The sequence below is a fragment of the Agelaius tricolor genome, unplaced genomic scaffold, assembly GCF_023055355.1.
Source record: "Agelaius tricolor isolate 1412-34295 unplaced genomic scaffold, bAgeTri1.0.p SCAF_2, whole genome shotgun sequence".
NCBI classification, from domain to species: Eukaryota; Metazoa; Chordata; class Aves; order Passeriformes; family Icteridae; genus Agelaius; species Agelaius tricolor.
In genome coordinates this window covers 2,690,001-2,712,402 of record NW_027269262.1, presented here as the reverse complement: position 1 = coordinate 2,712,402, position 22,402 = coordinate 2,690,001, and the positions used below count along the sequence as shown (strand labels likewise).

General features: G+C 35.6%; 1 long non-coding RNA gene across 1 annotated transcript in view; it reads right to left on the bottom strand.

Annotated features, from left to right (window-relative positions):
- LOC139600460 (uncharacterized) overlaps positions 1–22,402 on the bottom strand; it is a 49,464-nt gene that overhangs the window by 7,459 nt on the left and 19,603 nt on the right. The window lies entirely within an intron of this gene.

Below are 22,402 nucleotides of genomic sequence, written 5' to 3'. Positions count from 1 at the left end.
CTTTATATGTGCTTTATGTAATGTTTAATTTTCTGTGTAGGCAGGGCGTGGTGTATGGAGAAGATTCTGTTTCTATGGCACTTCTGAATTCCCTGTGGATAGCAGTGAATGGTGTAGCTCATAAAACTCTTGTGCATAAAAGAGGTTTTACCAGATTGTGACAAATTTTCCTTGGCTGCAGAAAATTCCCCAGGAAAGAGTGTATTTGGAGACCAAAGCATGTAAAAACCATGATGTGTGTTGTGCCAAAAAAAAGAGAAAAATCTAAAAATTTCATGGCTGATAAACCTTTAGTCTAATGATGAGAAAGGCATTATCCCCAAAAATACAGGTGCCACTTCCCTGTCATTACATAAGCAGTCATTTTCATTGTTTTAAATTTAACAGCATATGTATTCCCATGTGTGGGAAAAAGGTCCTGGTTAATTTTTGTATGCAATAAAAGGACCTTCGGGCATATTTTACCTTAATGCTTTTTGCTTTGTTTTAGAAAAAGAGCTCTCAATCAGAAAAGGAAGAGATTAACTTAGACTGCAGCATGGATGCTGGCCTGTTCAGTTAAATGCACTGCTGATAATAGGTATACCAGATCATGAATAATAATAGATTGTTCCTTTGCTTCTAAAGGTTCCTCCTTTTGAGTCTTTCTGAGGAAAAAGGAGATACTTTAAAGAGCAGTGTGAGATTTCAAGACAATATAAAGTTTTGAATGTATACTGAATATCTAAAAAAAATCAGCCTGTTACACTAAATGATGTTTTGTTAGCATTTGATTTCTGCTGCAAGATACAAAAGCTGTAGCCTTTGGTAAAATGGTTGGTTTTAGAACTGAACTAAATAACATATGTGCCAGTTTACAGTAAAGAAGTTTTCCTCATATGCAGGCGGAACTTCCTGTGCATCAGTTTCTGGCCATTTGTTCTTGTCCTGTGAAGAGCCTGGGTCATCTTCTTGGCACCCTCCCTTCAGACAGTGATAGGCACTGACAGAGAGGTCCCCTCTCCGTCACCTCTTCTTGAGGCTGAACATGCCCAGCTCCCTCAGCCTTTCCTCATAAGAGGATTCTCCAGTCCCTTGATCATATTTGTTGTCCTCCACTGGAGCCTCCACTGCCCTCCATCCAACAGCTCCATGTCTGTCCTGAGGAGCCCAGAACTGGACACTCCAGGTATGGCCTCAACAGCACTCCAGGTATGGCCTCACCAGGGCTGAGCAGAGCGTCAGGATCACCTCCCTTGATCTGCTGGCAATGCTTTTCCTAATGCACCCCAGGATCCCTTTGGCTTTCTTGGCCACCAGGGCACTGCTGGCGCATGGACAGATTGTTGTCCACCAGGACTCTCGGGTCCTACTCCACAAAGCTGCTTTCCTTTGTGTTCAGCCTGTGTGGAGAGGACTTCTTCAATCCCATGCCTCTCTTCTACCAAGCATTGTTGTGATGTCTGGCTGGCTCCCAATCTCTCCTTGGATAAACCCGCTCCTGTTATTTAATGGAGTTTGATTATTATATTTACAATTCAACTCCTCAACAACATTAAACTCTGTGGCAAACCAGAACATGACTTTGAAACAGGGTTTTATTCTGTTTAGTGTTTTTTTTTAAGACAAACCTGCAGTTACAGTCCTTTTTTTGCTTTATTTAACCACAGCCTTGCTGTTATCACAGTATACTGCTCCTGCAAGTCAGTGATAATTTTTTTTCCTATTTTAAGGTCTGCAATACACCAGCTCTCACAGCATACTCATGAAGTCAATGGTTAACTGAAATTATCCTTTGTAAATAAATGAGATTTTTAAATGTGAAGATTAAGAAATCTTTGCCAGGCCAGCTGTGATTCTCTAGTTGGACAGTAGCTCAGACCTGTTGACACCCAAGCTTCTACTTATGCCATCAGACTATATGCCTTCTGACTGAAGAAGATGTTTCCCAATTAGATGTAAATTATACGGTTTTATATATTATGTTTAATTAAAGAATGAGCAAATAGTTGTGACAACTGGCAAGATGGTTATTTTGTACCATCTCAGGCTCAGCTACAGCTACAAAAGGGGCATGCAATCAGCAGTTGTCTTTAAAAAGAGCAGTTAGAATAAAATGATTAGTTTAATCAATTTAGACCTATTTTCTTAAACAAATGGAACTCCTAGAATTGCTTGCTCTGTTCAGACTGGAAGAAGACTTTGTGTGATAGAATAGGAGAGGCTTCAAGTGCCACCCCTTTGTCTTGAAAAGAAGAAATATTTTCATATAATTAACATTTCCTTTAGATTTACCAACAAAATGTGCTTACCTGTGCTCAGAAACACTAATTTACTGACAAAAGTGATATCTCATAAGAAGGAATAATTATTTTTGAGCCTTAAAAAAGATTTACATAGAAAGTATGCAAGACTTACTTCTTTTCCTTGATTTACTTGTTGTTCATTAAGAACTATTTAGAACATATGCTGGGATAGGAGGTTAGGAGGTCAGTTTAGCAGAAGCCACACAAAACTACCTACTGTCTTGATAAGAATAGTTTCCTTCTGCATGCTTGTCATACAGCCACTTTTCACAGTGCATAAACAGTTGAACAGCATGTGAGTGACTCAGGGACTTGAAACGTGTTTCTGGAATTTGTTGAATTGCACACTATAATCACTTAATCTGCTCCAGGTCAGTTAGGATTTTCTAGTGCATAAATACACAGGCAGAAAACTCATTCCAAGACAAGCTTAAAGCAAAGTATAAGTGTGGCAGGTCCTATTAATTTCCTGTGAAAGCTATCCTTTATTTTTAAAATGCTATTTGTGTGTTTTGGGGGTTTTTTTTAAGGAAAGATGTAATACCAGACTTCCATATAGCCTGGTGAAGTTGGTGAGAATCTTTCCACTTAAGCACACAACATTTGGACTGGATCATGTTAACTGTAAGCTTCTACACACTTTCTCAAGTGAAGTTAGTTTCTTTCATTACATGTGAGACACTAATTTATTGTATTTTAAAACTTGCATGTGTTAAGTTTTGGCTCAGATTCTGAAGCATGCAAAATACCTCACTGTTGAGCTTGAATGAAATTAGTTGCTTGATACATTAGCAATCTATTAATTTCACTTCTATGAAATTTGTATACACTACCACTATAGTGATACTCTTAATCAGCAATACACATATCCTTATCAGTGTGCTTTACATTACAGTGATAGATATTGATTGAGATGTGCTTAATGGATTATCGGATATTATCTCCTCTGCAATTTGTAAGGAATTAAGTTCATAATTTTCTGTTCTGGGATCACAGAAAATTTGATTTTCTCTAATAAGGTATGATTTATAACTGGAGTAGACAAATGATTAGTTTTCTCTAGTGTCTGAGGATTACATTTCTGAATGCAATTTGGACATATAGATCTAAAAAAATACAGATAAGAAAGAAATCGGATGTTCATAGAAATTGTGGCATTCAGAATCAATAGAAACCTAATAATTCTAACTACCTCTTATGCTAAAACATAAAAGCTTTAGAGATAGCATTATCCAGCACACTGGTAATGTCTTGCCCAAGAAAATGGAATGCAGCCCTGACAGTCTATGGCTTAAATATTTCAAAGCTTGGTTGAGTTTTAAAGTAGGTTACATAGTGTATTAAAGTCTAACAGTCATATATGTTCATTTGATACGTAAAAAAAGTAATTGAATGTCATTCATTGGCTTGTTATTTAAAGAGTTATCTGATGCATTTCCTCTTTTTAGCACTGACTTCAGAGTTAGCCCTAAACTGTTGTCTAAATTCAGTTTGTCCTACATTTCAGTGATGAGTAATCATGTGGCATGCATGGCACAACAAACTGAAGATCCTAAACCTCTAGATAAGGTTTACAGGTTATTGATAGGTCAATCGTAAACTTTTTCTTCTTCTTTTGGTACTTTTCTTCATATTTCATATGAGATGAAAGGTTCTTTCTACCTGAGACACCTACTGTCTATATTTTAGGCCATAAATTAAGACTTATAAATATAATATTCTTTTATTCAATAAATACCATGTATTTTATACTGAGACCTATATGGTCCATTATAAATTATATCCCTATTTATAATTCTATAATGTAAAAAAGTCAAAACAAATGTAACAAATCAATAATTATTAAAATGCTGTAATCAGCCAAAACACAGATTTTGGTTACAGCAGACCTATAGTCTCCCATTTGCAGTCCTGCCTCACAGTAAAATGCTGAAAGAAAGCAGCAACTTTACTTTTAAAGAATGAGCTGGACATGCTAGAAGTTGAGTTGGGGCAGCTATTTTGAATGGATATTTTGGATGTGGTGATGCAAATGATTACATTGTCTATGTCTGCCAGAAATGATGAATTAGTGGATCTGTTCAACTGATTCTTTAATGGTGAATAAATTTTACAATCTCCTACTATGATGGAAAAAAATTGCTTTGTCCAGATCTATATAGTCATCCTTATTTTATCAGTTCAGATTTGCATTACAGCTTAACAATGAAAAAAATTGTCTTTGCAAATTGTGATTACTCCAAACAACTAATTTAGTTCTAAACACTTGAAACAGGATACAAAATGACAGCTGCATTTGGGTAAATACATCAAATATACAGATATGTATAAAACTTAATCACATCATTTATAGTGAAGCTGTTAAGCTGCAAATTGCACTGAAGAATATGTTCAAAATAAAGGAGTCACCTTAACAGTCTGCCCATACTGTTCCTTTACATTAGTCTGAAACTAATTCTGCATCAGCGTGAAATGAATGGGATTTGGTTCATAACCAGATCTTGAATATTATTTAGTTCTTACCAGAGCTACATACAGAGATGTGGAATTGTCAGTCATAAATCATGTTTGCTAATGGACTTTCTAGAAAGAGAGATATTCTTGTTATATGGTCATGAGAAAGAACTGAGCTTTAATCAGCCTGGTGAGTAAAACACAGACCGTATCTCTAGCAAAAGCTACTGAAAGCAAGGAAAAAATAGCAAATGCATGTGAACTCCCCAAGATTGTAGTTTTTTCTTTAGGACCCAAAAGGGCTCTTTAACCTTGATGCAGAGGCCCTCAAGGATCTCAAGTGCTGCACCAAAGGTTTCATTCATTCATCTCTGAGGCAGAAAGCATAGCTAGCTTCCCTTTTTTAGATATTCCTATCTGAGATTGTTCAGTCTCATTATCAGTGAAGTGCTATAAAAGGCAATGTTTTGTGACCCCCAGAACAGTAATAGGGATGATAAAACCCTGAGAATCTCTCCCCCTAATTATTCTTTTTTTTTGTCTATTTTGGATCTGAAGTTAAAGCATCTGGAAGAACAAGCACTTTTGAGACTGATATTAAGAGTTAGGTTTTCCCATGCTCTCTCATTCTTGGTTGATTAGCAGATTAGTGTGCATGAGCAGGGAAAATATCCAGGCCTTGGAGATTTTTCTTATGGATAAATTATTTCAATCAGAACACTTTTTCTCTAGAGAACAGCTACAGAACAAAACAAAACAAACAAAACAAACAAACAAAAAACCCAACCCTTGAGAATTACCTCAATTCTTTGAGAATAATCCTTTACCAAGTATGTTTGCAAAATAGAGTGAAACATTTTCAAACAATTTGACTGAATGCATTTCAAGATCCCACTCCTTATCTTGAACAAGGCCATGACACAGCTGTCTCTAAAACAGGGTCTGCTCATTAACCTATCATCTAGGAGCATCCAGCTTACATCTAAAAAGACAAAATCTAAGAGTGAAGTATAAATACCACATCTAAGTTTCAGGAAAGCAACTAATACACAAAAAGATTAAATTCCTCAGCCAAGAGCTGACAAACTGCCACTGGCAGATCTCAGCTCTCAAATCCTGCAGGTCTTACCTGAGTACTGGAGGAGATGGATTTTTATCTTGCAGAGACCCAGCTGTTTCTGTAGAACTAAATGCTTGAAGAAGACCTCAGCAGTTTACATGCTGGAAGTCTACATGCTTGAAGACCCAAAAACCTCAACAGTCTACATGCTTGAAGAGGACATAGTTTACACACAGATTCAGATCTTCTGGTCTTGTGGCATGCTCACACCAGTGGAATAGGTGAAAAGTGCAGATTTTAACAACATGATTTTAACTACATTGTTACTAGCTTTGATTCATGAGTTGAAGATTCACAAATCAATTTAAATTGTCTTGGTTGTGGGTAAAGAATTTTTTCACTGGATGGGTCATCCCTGATTAATTATGAGCAAAACACAAAGCAAGTTAAAATTTAGATACTTTTATTATATGATTAAGAAAACCAATCCTGAAAAGTTACCTAAAATCAATTTTCTCTTTTGAATTACAGATCTAGATAGGTCAGGGGGCTTCTAGCTACGGCTGGTAGATGATACTGCCTGCGCAGCCAAATGCCTCCCCATTTGAACCCTAAAACTGACATGGACATAATGGGTAAAGTACAAACATCATTAATGTCACTGCAATGTTGTCATTAACTTTGCAGATCTAATATCTATGTCAAACTGTGGCTTGTGGGTCACTGACTGAAGGCAGAACAGTGAGGATCCCTGAGCAGTTCCTTTCCACTCCCCTGCTTATGGCTGACCTAGTCAATTTGGCTACATTTTGAAATACCACCAAATACGTCACAGGAACATTGTTAGAAGACAGTCTGAATTTTGGATCTCCAGAAAATTACACTTTACTGAACATCAAAGAGGCATTATGGGTTATAGTCACTTTGTGTGATTATTTTTATATCAATCATAGAGCTTCAACCATTTTCAGTGCTGTCAGTGAAACTGTGAAATAGCACAACTATGTCTGGCAGCAGACAGTGGGGAACAAAACAAGACAAAAAAATCCCAACAAAAGCTGCAAATAAAACCAGTGCACATTATGCAGAAATTGCCTTGGCATGCAGGTCATTGGTGATTTCATTTGTAAGTAATGTTTTGATTGTCACAGATTATATGTTGCTCTCATCCCCCTGACATTTGTTGTGCAGCGGGATTGATTTTTGTGCTCCAGTATGAAAAGGTCACTTTGATCAATGCAGTGTAATTGGCACTAAATTAGGATCATATCAGGTTATTTTGCTATTTAATGATGAAATATTAAAGAATAGCATGGGAAGATTGCAGGCACTAAAGTGCACTTTAAACCTGCTGTAATGATGTTTTATTTTGTGGGAAAAATGGAGAGAAAAACAAGTAAAGTGCAGAAAATGACTGTGATGTATTAGAAGAGTGGCCTGGAATTACATATTTTCACTCGAAATAGACTGAAAGCCGCAGACACAAAACACCAAACCCAGCAGTCAGTCCTGAATATGTTATACACAGAGAGCCCTTCTTTAGAAGTTTGGATAATGCTCATTATGTACTAGTCATACGTGTCAAGTCTTCACAATCTGCATATAATGACTGGGCAAAAGTAGATTACTGAAGTTATGCACTTAGGCCATGATTCAGGGCAACACTTGAGACATGTTTGGCCACCACTAAACAGAAAAGTAAATAATTAGGCTCATACTCAATGTACACCTGCATGGGATAGTTATAAGCACTTTATGTGCTTCCCAAACCACCGTAGTACAAACATGTCAGGATTATTCAAAGGACAAACTTAAGCCATGCTTTATTTTTAGAAAAGATTCTTTTTGAAGTACTTCTACCACTCTTTTAAAGTCCAAAAGTTGCTTGCTTCATCCCCTCCTTGTTTTAAGAAAACCCAGTATTACACTATCAGTATTTGTAGAACAGTTTCTGTAGTGTAAAGCCAAGGTTAACATCTTAACCTTTTAAGGCTGTACTGCAGCTAGATAATGTACTTAAGGAGAGCAGAGCTCCAATGAGATTTCCTGAAACATTAGCTGCCTTTAAGGAGTAAGCTTTTGATTAAGATTTTCTAAAGAGTGGATGGTGAATGCACTAATGTTCTCGATGTTAACAGTGAAACTCTCCTAAGTTGGGTGATGAGAATTAGGTATCAACTGTCATGTTCGAGCACCAGGCTTGATAGAATTTAAATGGGAATCTGAATGCTCAGCTCCTATTTAAATAAATAAACAAGTAAATACCCCAAGAAACAAATCACCAGCTAAAGCCAAAAGCAAAGACAAAAACCTCAGCCAGTTTCAGTCAATTCTCACCGAATCCACGAGGATTCTTTTCAAGTAAATGCAGTAGACAGTGCCTTAGATGAATTGTCCATTTTAAAAAATGGACATATAATCTTTAAGAACACTGACTAAACTTGAATCTATTTCTTCAAGTATTTTTTAAAAATATAAGCAGGTGCTGATGGGTTCTTCTGCTGATGTTTCCTATTTAATGAGAATACATTTAGAACATTATTTGGTCAATATTTTTTCAGACTTTGCATCTAAATAATGATAAGCATCATAAGCAGTGTTAATAGTGTATCCTATTTTCTCCACTGTAAATACATGGTCTCTTCAATTATTCTGAAATGCTGCTGAACAAGAGGAAGCAGCATAAGATTATACTTTTAAATGCAGCTAATGTTGCAAGAAATTCGTTTGAAGCTTTGCTGCCATTAAGTATGTTATCTAGTTGTGGCTTGAACTTTAAATTGCTGAGATATTAACCTTGTAAGTACCCTAGAAATATCCTAAACCTATTAATAATTCTACAAAACAGTAGAATTGAAATTATATAAACCATGTAAGGTAACCCTGAATGACTTATTTAAATTTGTGTACCAGGTAATGTTTGTCCTAATCAATTCTTAGGACTTCACTAACTTTACACTGTTCTTATTAAGTCTTTGAACTGCTGGGCACATTTTGGATTTAGTTTAAAATACGTCTTTTAAAGTCTATTAAGAGAAGACCCACTACAAAAGGAAAACAATTTATTGGATTTCAGAAACTTTATGTATATATGAGTGATTCACTCAGAAGAAATAGTGTTTATCTATGGAAAAACAGACTGTCACAATCTGAAGAAAATTATCAAGAAACAGATTGAGGGGCTGCAGAACCTGAGTGTGGGAGAGATGTGCAGGTGTAAAATGTAAAAAAACATGTTCCAAAATACCCTCAGGTGGCATATGCCAGAATCAAGGCCATGACAGGCACTGATGCTGTGTCACAGTGTACTTGACCTTCCACTGCCCATGAACAGTTTGCCTGTAGATAATGAAACTTGAATACAAAGGAAAGAAAATAAACATCTTTCCAGAATGAGTTGTATCTTGTCCTATTTTCAGTAGTTTTTCCCTACTTATTCAGTGGTCTTCACATATATACATAATAAAGGACATTAATAAAAAGAATAATGAAAAAATATCCTTCCACAACATACATCATTAGATTAAAAAGGGAGATTATACAGGAGTCCCTGCTTTGATATTCCATCAGTGGAAAGAAAAAAGAGTGATTCTGGAGAGAACCCTGTGTGTAAAGATAGTGGAGTTTTAAGATTGCTCAAAGTTCTGTTGATCCCTTAAAAGATGTTTCAATAAAAATTTACCTTATAGTATTTAAAACATTGTTTTAAATTAGTTTCTTTTATTAAAAAAAAGTTTCCCAACAAGGCAATTCTAAACAGTTTTCTAAAAGAACTTACTGTAATTTAGGAACTTCAGTACACAGGCTCTCCAAATGATTCAACTATAAAGAAAATGGGATCAATGCAGTGATACACGTAACACAGGAGTGATGGAAATCCAGAATGTGGGAAGAACATGGCTTCTAGAGATTAATTTCTTTCTTGACTTTGCTCTCATAATTGAACTCCCTCAGTAAGACTTGATGCTTTATTTCTGCCACAGAATTGAAAAGTGACTTTTTCTTAAATTGCTTGTAATCTAATCTTACATTTTTTTGTCTCTCTGTCAAGAAATGTACATGAATGTCATGAAATTATTATAGTAGTGGAATGAGAAGACCAGTGGTTTATGATAAGTGTTTCTGATGCTTTAATTTAAATACATATTTAAATTTTATAGAAATCAACACCTTAGATATAATTAAAATCATGACTGCATATTTTAAAAACACAATTTAATTAATTCTGTAAAATATGCAAGTAACTGAAAGTCCAATTTTTCCAATTTTATTTTGTCAAACTGAAGTGAGTTAACATGTTTGTCATGTGAGATTCCTTAAATTCTTAGATTAAAAAAAATTATAAATAAATTAATAGATCCATTTAAATATCACCACATCTAAAACTTGCAATTGAAAATTTCAAGGTAGAAAGATGAAACTCCACCACAAGAGGGCAGCAGGAATAAAAAAGGGCATGTAGCAAGAGAAAAATGCACTTTGAATAAGCAGCTTTTATCCAACTTGAACCCTCTTCCTGCCTGCTGCTACTATTGAAAATGAAATTTTTAAAAAACCTAAGCCTTACTGGCTACTCTAGAGTTGTATATGAAACATCTTTGGATGGCATACAACACCATTCAGAGTTCATGGTGTTATTGATGACACAATTTATCCCAGCTCATAGTAGGGAGTACCTGCATCTCTCTGCACTTTGTAAATCAATATATGCATGTGTTTCTGTTGCATATTTGTTGAGGAATTGTGACTTAAAAGGGATTATTTGCCTTTTAACCTTCATCAGGTTCTTCAGAGTGTGAAAATCCCTGCACAAAAGAGGAAAAAAAAAAATAGGGAATAATTTCCCATTTTTTTTCCCTTGTATTACTCATCTGGGTCTGAGAACTGAGCTGGTTTCCTGCAGCTCATGCTGTGCCCACATTCAGTTGCTTGCAGCAGGCACAGGATGCCTGCTCACAGAGCCACTCATTCCTGAGCGCACAGAAGCTCCCACGCGAGCCAGCGATCCGCCATAATTTACGGACAGGTCCTTGGTCCCGTTTGCTTCATGCAGGCAGCGTGGGGCTGAGTGATGAGCTATGATGTCATTTCTCCCCAGCTGGGCAGCACTTACTGAGCCAGCCTTACACGGGTCAGTGGGTGAGGAGTACGGACAGGCAGCCCCAGAGACATCCATCAAAGCAGCACGCTCATCCTCCAGCTGCAGGGAATTCTGCGCTGCTCTCCCCTCCAGCCCTGCAGCTGCAGGGAATTCTATGCTGCTCTCCCCCCCAACCCTGTAGCACCACTTGTGGGCAGAGGAACTGAGCTAGGCCGTGTCCAGAGTGGGAATATTAGATGAAAATCCAAACACAGGCCGCAGATCTCGCTGCAAATCAGCAGTCAATACTAAAAGGAGAGTTCAGGGGGCAGCAGGGATCTCCCAGACAAATTGGTGAGCTGCAGAGAGTGTCTTGGAGGGTGCTTTCGTCATAGATGGGCTCCATGCTGAACTGGGCAGTGAAGTGGCCATTGTAAGGAGCATGGATATGAGATGAGCAATTGTGGCACAGGGATCAGGAATAAGTATGTCTGATAATTGAAGAAGAAGCACACGACCCACTAAAAGCACAGCTCTGAAGGAATTTAAGCTCCTGTGCTAGCAGGATGTTCAGCTAATGCATCAAACCTCCATACAACCTTTTTTCCTTCTGACATCAATGTACAAGCTCTTCCCTTTTTTTTTTTTTTTTTTGATTTTTGATTCCTCAACAGATATCATACCATTATACCATTCTTTCTGCTCTCTTCAGCCCATCTGCAGTGGGACTGCAGTTTTGACAGTAGCTCAGGGCAGAGGAGGTTGGACTGAAGGCATGAATATGTTTTTAACCAAGGGGAAAAGTTAGAAAACTCTATGTCCTTTGCTTTAGCTGCCCCAGGCTCTGAAAGTGTTTTGCACAGACACATCATGAGTCAAGGACAGAAACAATTAATGCCTGGACCAACAAATTAATTTCTTCTTTTTGTGCATAATTGCATCATATCATCATATCTACAATTTTTATCATGTCTCACGAAACTTAACAATGCCAGAAACAGCTTATTTTAAAATATAGGCCCAGATCCTGTTTTCCTTTATAGTGATGTGAACATTTGTGAGTTTTGGAGTTGTTGGTTTTTGTTTTGTTTTGTTTTTTTCTGTGTACTTTGGCAGTATTAAGAGTTGTTACTTCTTGGTTTTGGCACTTTGGGCTAACTCTCTATTGTAACTTCTGGGTTCAAGGAGGTGAGTCGGTTTGTAAGACGAAAATTGGATTTGAATGAATACTTTAAAATGAATACTTCAAAAATATCTGTTCACTCTTCATAAGGGATCTTATTACTACTCTCATAGATAAAATGAAAGGCTCTAACTCCATCTAATGTTCAAACTGCTGAGCACCCAGCGTCTGTGTAATCTGCTTGCAAAATATGACAGCTTTATTATGGTACAAATATTATACTCTTATACTGTCATGGTTACACAACATAAAAACCATCTGATCCACACACTCAGTATGATACAGCATAATATAATGCAGCACACATCCTAAATTGTAACAGTAATGGTCACTTATTTGACCATTTAAAAAAAATTCTTAATATTGTATTAATGTTTTCATGAATCAGCTAATTTCAGTAAGTATAAGGATAAAAGACAGAAGTTTTTGCAAGACCACAGTGAAATCAGGAGAGGGATGAAAAATGAGAATACTTCTGTCACAACTAGCATTTTCAGCTCATTCTTAAGATTTCATCTACTTTTCAAACAAATTAATACTCACCAAAAGCTTTGCCAATGCTATATTTGTGACATACCATAATTTGAATGTTTGTGCTCTTTACATCACAGCGTGTCTCAAGTGAACACTGTCATAGCAGAAGCTGTACTTGTGTTTATGGGGAGAGCTCAGACCTGCAAGTCGGCATGCATGGCTATACACACAGAGCCCTCTCCTTCAAAGCCTATCTTCTTGTATTCAAACATGAATTTGAAAATCTATGAGCCACAATAATATTAATTCCCAGTTTCTTTGACCCCTCATAAAACAAAAGAAGAATGAGTGTTTGGCTAAAAGGATTATAATGATGCCTTTGGACTCTTACGTTCACGTAATGACTAGTAGAAAGATTTATATGCCCTGTATAGGTATAATTAGACACCCACAAACCCATTGACCCTGACGAGGTGAAGAGCTCTCCTGCTTTTTGTTTCAGCAGTTGAATCAATACTTGCACGTTTTACCACTGTGGAGTGAAATTGAGGAAATGAAAATCTGATAATTTTGCTCCCAGTGCAGTCTAGACAGAGGAGAGCAGTTTTAGTCTTTGACAGGAAGATCTATTTCCAGTTACTCAAAAGGCTAGTGTCAATTTTAAAACTTCTCTTATTATTGATTTTCAGGTTTGTTAAAAAGGATGTTTTATTAGAAATATTAGTCCCATTTACAATGTAAGCTTATGTCTGTTTCACAGGTTGATGAAATCATGGTTTAATTTTGGTCTGAATCACAGGATACTTCTGCCTGGTGACTTTTGTAGCAAAATATGTAGTGTCTGAAGAAGTTAATTTCACTGTGTCTTCTAAATCTACATAAATCAGAATAGAACTCCTTATGCAATGGTGCAGGTTCATCTAGGAAATGCAGTGTATTTAAAGAAACAAACTGGATAAAGTATCTGGGATAAATATAGTTTGGCAAAATATAAAGGAAGCCTTATATTTATTTAAAATGTGTTGCTTTTTCTGTAGTTTTTTGTGTGTTTTGTCTTCAATAAAAGAAATAATTAATCACAAGTGAAAAAAAAATGCAACAATGTTAAATGAAAATCCTTTCGTTTCAACCTGGAGGCATAAGGCAAAGATATTAAACTACGAAGCAAAATTATAATGTATTTCAAATTTTAGAAGTATCAGGAAACTGATGTTAAATTTTGGTTACTGTGGTAAACAGTTTAAATTTAGTATAGTGCATGATGTATGGCCATTGCTATTGATTTTGTTTTGTTGTATCAATAGATGCCACTGATTTTGATGTTATGTCACCTGGCTTTTACCTGTAGTATCACATTGTCTTATGTGCTGTTTTTTTGGAAGAAGTTCATGTGTTGAAAACACACATAATCATAAGAGATCTGCATAAAATTTCAGCAGAGTCAAAAATCCTCAAGACCCCTTAAAGACAAAATAGAAGTCATTTTATATGTACAGACTAAGAAGCTTAGGATTAGAATACCACAGATGGTTCAAGTATTAACCAGAAATTACTTTTTGCACACACACAAAAATGTGTCAATAAGTAAGCTACTACAGAAATAAATAAACCACTTTTCTAATTCATTAGGAGAACAGGAGTCTGTTCTAGGGGTGCATTACATGCCTTGTTTTAATGTTCTGCCCTGTGCAAGGAGAAATCAAGGTATAATACTTTGATATATAATCGGTTCTGAAGGCTTTGAATTACATTGGTATCTCTTTCAGCTTGCTGTTTGGCAATGCTTATGCCTTCCCCAAAACAGTTCACACTGGAAGTAATCTCCAGTGTTTGAGGCTTTTTTTTCTGTGCCTAAAATGTGCTCCTGTGATTCACAGCTCTTGGGGATAAAGAAATTTATATTAAATATGTATATCAGGACATGCGGGGTTTTTTTACAGCTGTGGCTCCTGCCAATGGAATTTTATTAAGCACAAATTAATGAAGCTTTAGGACTCTCAGTCCTTACTCCCACAGGGCTAGTAAAAGTAAAATTCTGATTTAATAAATCCTTCAAATAAGGAAGTTACCACCCCCACCCTCAACCCTACAACTCGTTACTTATGCAATCAAAGCTGAGCTTCCTGCATGGATTGCACAGTTCTCTATTTGGTTCTACTTGAAATCATAAGTACTGCTATGACATTTTTTTGAATCATGTATTGAGTCACAAGGTGCTGTGAATTTTATTAGTTGAAAAGTCTGAATTCATCTCCTTCCATCACAAATAATTATTTACCTGATGTGGAATATTGTCTCACAGAAACCCAAGGTCACACAATATCTAAGATACATACTATTCAGGTACTCATGTGAGTTGCCTTAGATTATCTAAATTTTTGCCTTTACAATACATTATGTGATTATTTGAAAGGATTTGCAAATGATGATAAAATTATGTTAAGCAGTAGTACTTAATCTTTTAAGAGTGTCTATGAGGTACATGTTTAAAAGGGATAGTTTAGACCAGGTAGGGAATTATTAATTCACCTAGATACAGGGTAATTGCAAATTACTCATCAGTTGTTTTTTATGGTTCTTTTTACTCATTCTTCAAGGTAACTCAATAAAACTAATCTGGGCGGGGGGGGGGGGGGGGGGTTGTTTGTTTTATTTTGTTTTGGTTTTGGTTTTGGTTTGGTTTGGTTTGGTTTGTTTGTTTTGTTTTGTTTTTTTGTGGGGGTTGTTTGTTTAGGTTTGGTTTTTTGATTTGTGATTTTCTGTTGGGTTTTTTGAGGGGGGATTTGGAGGGGGATTTGTTTGGTTTTGGGTTTTTTTGCTGGTTTTTTTTTTTTTTTTTGTTGGTGGTTGGGTTTTGTTGGGGATTCAGGTTTTTTTTAAATAAAATAAACTAAAATCACTGTAGAGTATCTCTAACAGTAAGGAAATGTACTTTTCTCCTCTCTGCTTTCAGTCACTCAAGATACAAGCTCTTCAGTAGGTAAATTAAAGCCCAAAATTCCCTCATTTTCTTTGTAAATTTCCAAAATGCTCCTTTCAAAAAACAACTTACAAATAGCAACGAAACACCAAAAAGTGGTTTTATATTGTGCCAGAGTAAACACGGCATTTGCTCAATATTTAGAGTTCAAGGCAGGTGGCTTTTTTTTTTCCTTCTGTAAAAATTATTAGGTGTAGTTTTATCTTAGAATATCATTACAATATATAAAATCATCTTTTCCCCATATGTGAGCTAATAATGAGGGGAAAGGTTTAGAAATATGAAGGGAAAGTTGCATGTAGCCTAAAGGAATATTGAAAGTCTATTGCTATTAGTCTATTGCTAAAATTGAAAGTCTATTGCTAAATAGCTGATTTGCTAAGGAGAAATTTGCTATTTGAGTAACCTCTTATTTTTCCGTGTTTAGGAAAGAAAAGGTAATGCTCTGTAGCTAGAGACTTTTAGATCAAGATTAAGAAAAACAAGACAAAAAACAGGAGTAAAATATCCATGAGGTAGAACAGCAGAGTGTGATGTGAGCACCTGCCTATTTGCAGGGTGGCTGTGCTCTGGCAGTGCCATGGTTCCTCTGCCTTGCACATGAGCTTCTCAAATTAAACCAAGAGTTGCAAACATCAAGCAGTCTCTCTTCTGCATCTCTCATCCTGCAAACTGGCTTAAGAACTACATGTCACTTGACTGTGTAGTTTGAGGAAGGGCAATGCAGCATAATGCATAATGAAAGAGGAATAAGACCTGAAGTCCTCCTAGCTGTTGCTACTGTCCCTTACTGAGACCAATTAGCTATCAATTTCTGTGCTTCATGTACAAAACTTATTTACTCCACACCCTTGTCCATGAAGGATGGCTTTAGGCACTGTTAGTGTCTTTAGAGTTACTGCATTCTTCACTCCCACCACCCCTTTTTGTTAAGTACAGGAGTAGGGAAAAAAAATATCAGATTGTACTGCTTACACCCTCTCCAATAATTCAACGGAAAGAGTAAGTGAAATTTCTGTGTTTTTAGAACAACAATTCACCTGTTTTTTTTAGAATTCTGTTCTTTGGAATCAAATTCATGTTCAGATAAGCTGTCCCTTCTTTTGCTTCTCATTCTTGAACCAAAGAGATTGCATAATCTTGGCAGAATAAATAAATAAATATTTCTTTGAATAAAGTGAAATAATGTGGATGCCGAATTAGAGGTAGATCAAAAAAATGTACAGAGAATATGAGGAACAGGAGAATCTGGCCTAAACTTACCCTTGTGCTTTACACAAACACATGGACACACAAGTCTTGAGAGCAGTTCCTATTTCTCAATTAATTCCTAAATGTAGTCTCTATGCAGCAACCTATGAGTCTAAACGCCGTGAGTATGTGTCCTCAGCAACCTTGCTCTCAAACAGCTCATGAGTTTCTGTGCAGAGTGGATATTGTTTAGTGGATTAAATTGACCAAAACCATTCAGAGCATGACAAAGTGCAAAGGCTCAACTGTTTTGTAAATAAGATATTATAAACAAATGTTAATTATGCAATTGAACATCATTTGTTACAGCTCTCGATGGAAAATGGAAGGAGCAATTAATATCTTTAAAAGTCTATAATTCCACAATTATACAATAGTCTGTAATTGCAAATAATCATGTAAATATATAATAGAAAATTTTAAAAAATCTTTGTTGCATCAGAAATGGGATAATAGAGATTTTACTGTTGAAGTGAACTAATCATCTCAGATGAAAGCTTATGCATTCATGTACATCAGTCTCAGTTCTCCATTAGAAAAAAACATTTGCTGCCTGTAGTCCTTGAAAATCATAAAGCAAAAACATAACTTTGAGTTGGAGTTAAAACAAGTAAATTGCATTTTTGTTTATTTTTTCAGTAGAAGCAAAATGTAGTTTCTTGGAAGAAAGAATGACCTTCAAACAGACAAAAAGGTCATGTCATGTTGAAAACAAGTGTTATGCTCTTAATCATAGATGATTAAGAAATTAGTGAATATTTTTTATTAGCTCTTAAGAAATTAGCTCTTTTTCTACAGTAAAGTGGACAAATACTACAAGTAAATAAGTGGGGTTTTCTGTAAGTCTAAAATAAATGTAATTTTTTTTCCTTAAAACTAGGGGAAAGGCAGAGTTAATAAATCATTTCATCATCCAATTAATAAGCATGGTGAACTGAGGTCTAAAGATGTGATATGATACTGATTTAAACTGAGTTTGTCTGCCATTGAGAATTCTCAATGAAACTTGGGGTTTAAGACTGCAATTTTCATCACCAAGAGATTTGGGATACATTTTGGTGGTGAATCATGTAAACTTCCTTATGAGAAAATGTCTTTATACCTACAATCAGTGTTTGTATTGGCAGACAAATTTTAATCCAGCAGACTTTTAAAAAATAACACCGAGTTGAAATTAACACATTATGATGGAAATATTTTTTACTCTTTATATGAAATTAGGTAGCAATTTCTATGCCATGGAGGATTCTTAACATGTTGGTCTCTGCCTACCTCTCACAGGCTAAATAACATATACACATGCTATTCCAAGAAGTTACTGGAGAGAATTTCTTTATTCTTTCAGTCAGGAACAAGCACTCACACACACACGCGCGCTCTTGTTTGGGGCAAACATTTAGGAAATTGTCTTGAGCTCTTCCAAACCATTTTTTTTCTGCATTGTTCTTGTTGAGTGATACAGTCATTGCAGAACTACAATTTCTGTTGCCTCTGCAGCCAAATGCTGTAATGGTATTGCTCATTTTGAAAATACAAGAGACAATCTCTACACTGAGATCTACAGACCTTTCCAGAATTTGTAATGAATTAGTAGCACTGGTCCAGATGTGAAGAAAGGAAAGAGGAGTTCTTTAACAGCAAGCTTTATCCATTGATTTTGTTAACTACACTGCTAAAAATGTTGTTACTTTGCTTAAAAAAGAAATCTTAAAAAAAAAAGTTTTCAGCAAGATTTATCATATTAAAACACAGAGAATACAATTTGTTAGTTCAGTCTGGACAAACAATAAACAAACTGCAGTCCCTGCCACCTTTTTAATTATGAAAACAGCTTAGCTATGTTATCAATCCATCTTCCTGTCCTATTTCCTGCTTACATTTCTATCTTTGTACTTTTCTCCCTCCTAACATAGTGGTACTCTTAAAGGTTAAGAAGAAATACCTGTCACTCCTTCTTCTATGGAGTATATACATGAGGTAAAATTTTAATTAGAGAATGCTCAGTCCAACGGATGAATTCTGCACTAAGTACTGAAAGTCACAGGATTAGAATGCTTATTTTTTACAGTTGGAAATGTGGAGACTATTCCACAGAACTACAGTGTTAGGGTTTTTTTATTCAAAGCTCTGCCTTCTAGTGCAGTCTTTTTTCATTGTTCAACCAAATGTTTATGCTGTCAAAGGGACTGGCCAAAAGCAGGAATGTGATTGCTCATGTCAATTTGTCAATTTCATGTAGAGCACAGAACACAAAGAGCTACAGAGGTCTTGAAATGTGTTATATAGTTCTAAGTAAAATTGAAGCGCAGTGGACAATGTTCATAACTATACCTTAAATGGCTGGTTAAAAAAGTTTGTGCATTGCACCTGCTGAAGCCTTTTCAGGACATGAGGTTTAATTTCCAGATATAAAAAGTTGCAACAAAGATTTCTGATTGAATAATAGGTGTTTGTATTAAATCTTTTGAATGAGAAATTTCATTCTTAGACCTTGCTTATTCTTATTTTCACAACCTGGAGAGTTGTTCATCCTCCAGTCCACTTGGCTCCTTTTGGTTAGATAGCAGGATCAATGGCATATGTCAGTACCATGTGAACTGGAAGATATGTCTAGATTTGACTCTGGACTTTCTTTTACTTGATAGTTATTGCCTTCACCTCTTCCCTGTGGGGAATGCCGACATTAGACAAACAGAGCTAAGTATAGATGTGCTTACCACAACAATTTTAATATAACAAGTTTGGATTTATTTCCAGCAAGTGGCTCATGTGGAAGGAAAAATGTTTCTTTGAAGCTAAAATTTTCATGAAAAAAATGGTCCCATGAAATTTAAAAGAACATGCCTCTGCTGGTCATTTATGTGCAGGAAGTAGGTGTCATCTTTATGCCTAGCCTAATAAAGACTCAACAGTGAACAGGAGTAATTTACACCACAATCAATGATGGGTAATTCCTTTAGAACAATACAAACTGGGTCCATTCCAGGTTCTGGAATTTTATTTTTTTTTTTTAAATAAAATGGGAGACTTTTAATATTATCTTACAAGGGTACATAAAATAGGACTTAATTATGAATGGATAGAAGGCAAAATATTCTTAATAATAGTAATCAATAAAGTATTCACATAAATACCTAGGGAAGTGTTCAGGTCTGTGAGGGATAATATTAGTAGTGAAGGATAATATCAGTACCACTGAAATTAGCTCAGTTGGTTAGAGCATGGTGCTAATAACACCAAGGTTGTGGTTTTGATCGCCATATGGGCAATTTACTTAAGAGTTGAAGTTGATGATCCCTGTGGGTCTCTTGCAATGCAGAATATTCTGTATTTATATCCTGTGAACTCTCCACTGTCTTTAATATTACTGAAACACAGTGGTTGCTGATAACAAATCAAGATACAGTCAATACATTAGTTTTATAGCTGAAGTGTAGATTTGAGTCAAACAGCAGTGGTTTTAGCACCATAATAAAATAAATACTGCTAGTCATTGACAAATGCTGGCTTTGAGTAGTTCCTGCTATTTGTCACTCAAAACAAATGTTATATATTTTGATCAACTGGATATAAAGTAACATATCAATAAAAGCTAAATCTGAATCAAAACAAAGATTTACTAATTGAGACCAGATTTTTCAAATTGAATCCATTACAGTGGACTACTGTGTGATCTCTCCTTTTCAACTACACTGCCTTCAAATAAGAGATTTATGGGATCAGTATACAGGTGTGAAGTTAGTATAATCAAAAGGAAGACAACAGGACTTGCTCTATTTCATAGTCCTGATTTAACAGGGGTTGATATATGAAGAATTAGAGAGCATAAGAAATACCAGGGGACTGTCAACAGGTAACTACCTCCTTCTCCACACCTCTGATGAGGAATCACCTGCGATTCTCTCCCTCTTACTCCCTTTCTTAGTTTTGTTAGATTTACAGAGAATTAGGACAAAAGGAATAATGTGAAATGGATGTTTTTCCATAAATAGATAGGTGCATGCGTGTGTTCATGACTTTGTATCTATAAAATCCCTCACTTTGTATCTATAAAATCCCTCACCGGCTGAAGCATTGGGTCAGGGACATGGGAATTACAGTCCATATGTGATTGAATGGCAAATACCAAAGATGTCTTACACAAACACGTGGATTCTCACAGAAAAAAACGAGATAGAGTTAAGACAAAGGGACATTTGAGTTTCAGGAGGGAAAACCAATTCTTGTTATACTTAAGTTTTAAAAATTATACTCCAGAGTGTCATAATCTTTTCAGGGAAGTGAGGGGAGTCTTTTATATTGGGACATTTTTAAGTCAGATGGATAAAAACCTGCTGGTTATATACTTGGAGTAAGGACTTGACAAAGAGAATATTTTCTACTGATCTTTTTTATTATTTTAATGCATAATGAATTTTCCTCAGAAAATATGTCTTGGACTTACTTCTTGCAGTCTTACCAGCAATAGTGACAACATAAAGATGCTTTGCATTGTTTAAGCAGTCTGAAGTGAATCCTTCTATGATATCTTATTCTTCCAATGACTATCCTTTCCTTGTGCTGAGAGTAAGCAATGTGGAAACTCAGGCTAGGCAGATTTGTCTACCCCTCAGTTGTCTAATAATCAAGTGTACTCTATTTCAGATAAATGCAAGATTTGATCATGAATGTGTTTGAAAAATTTAGCAAAAAGATGTCTAAAATTTAAACAAATCCTGTAGATGTGCCTTATATAGTATGTGCTAAATAGGAACTTAGAATACCTTTCCAATATAGAATTTATTAATTTTTCTTTCTCCTGTATGAGGAATATTATTAACCCTCTGCATCAGTGTGTATTCCAAATACTGAAAAATACTGCAGATTTATGAGGAGATGGTTTCTTTCCAGGAAGGTACAGTATGTCTTCTCACAGGCAGAAACTCTGGAAGGAGAATTTCCACCCCAGAGGAGGCAGCTTCCTTGTATAGTCTGGGAAAGGTCTGAAGAATAGCTTGCAATTTTAGCAGCAACACCACTCTAGAAATAAACCAGCAATTTCTAGGAATTAAACATTAGTGATAGGAAGTAGCTTTTCAATTTGTCAGCTATTCTTGGTAGATGTACATTTTCTTTTTATAAAGAAAATATCTGAAATGCAAGTTACTTAGGTATGTAACTATTGTGTCATGTAAGGACTTTGTAACATAAGAAGTAACAGATATCCTTATATTAATCTGCAGCATATTGAAGGAAGAGAGAAGAAAACCATTTCTTTTACTTTCTCTTAAGAAAATTAATTGTCTCTAATGATTCACAAGTTACTATTTATGACTCAATATAAATGGTTTCTCCATTTTACTGTTCTTTCAGAAAAGCTCTTCATTGAAATGAAAATGAAAATCTTCCATGAAAATGAAAAATTCAATTAAAACATTGCACTACATAATATAATAGTGAGGCCAAACTACCAAGGTTTTTTTGAAAATACACCACTTGCTAAGGATGGTTTAGTGTATGTTGTGATAAAGCTAAAATGCATCCCTTTAAATGCATGTCTAATTGCATGTGCTAAAAAACAGACAAAAATGAGTTATTATTCTTGTCTACGGCTATTTTTGGACTATGGTACTTCTGTCTAAGAACATCTTAAAAT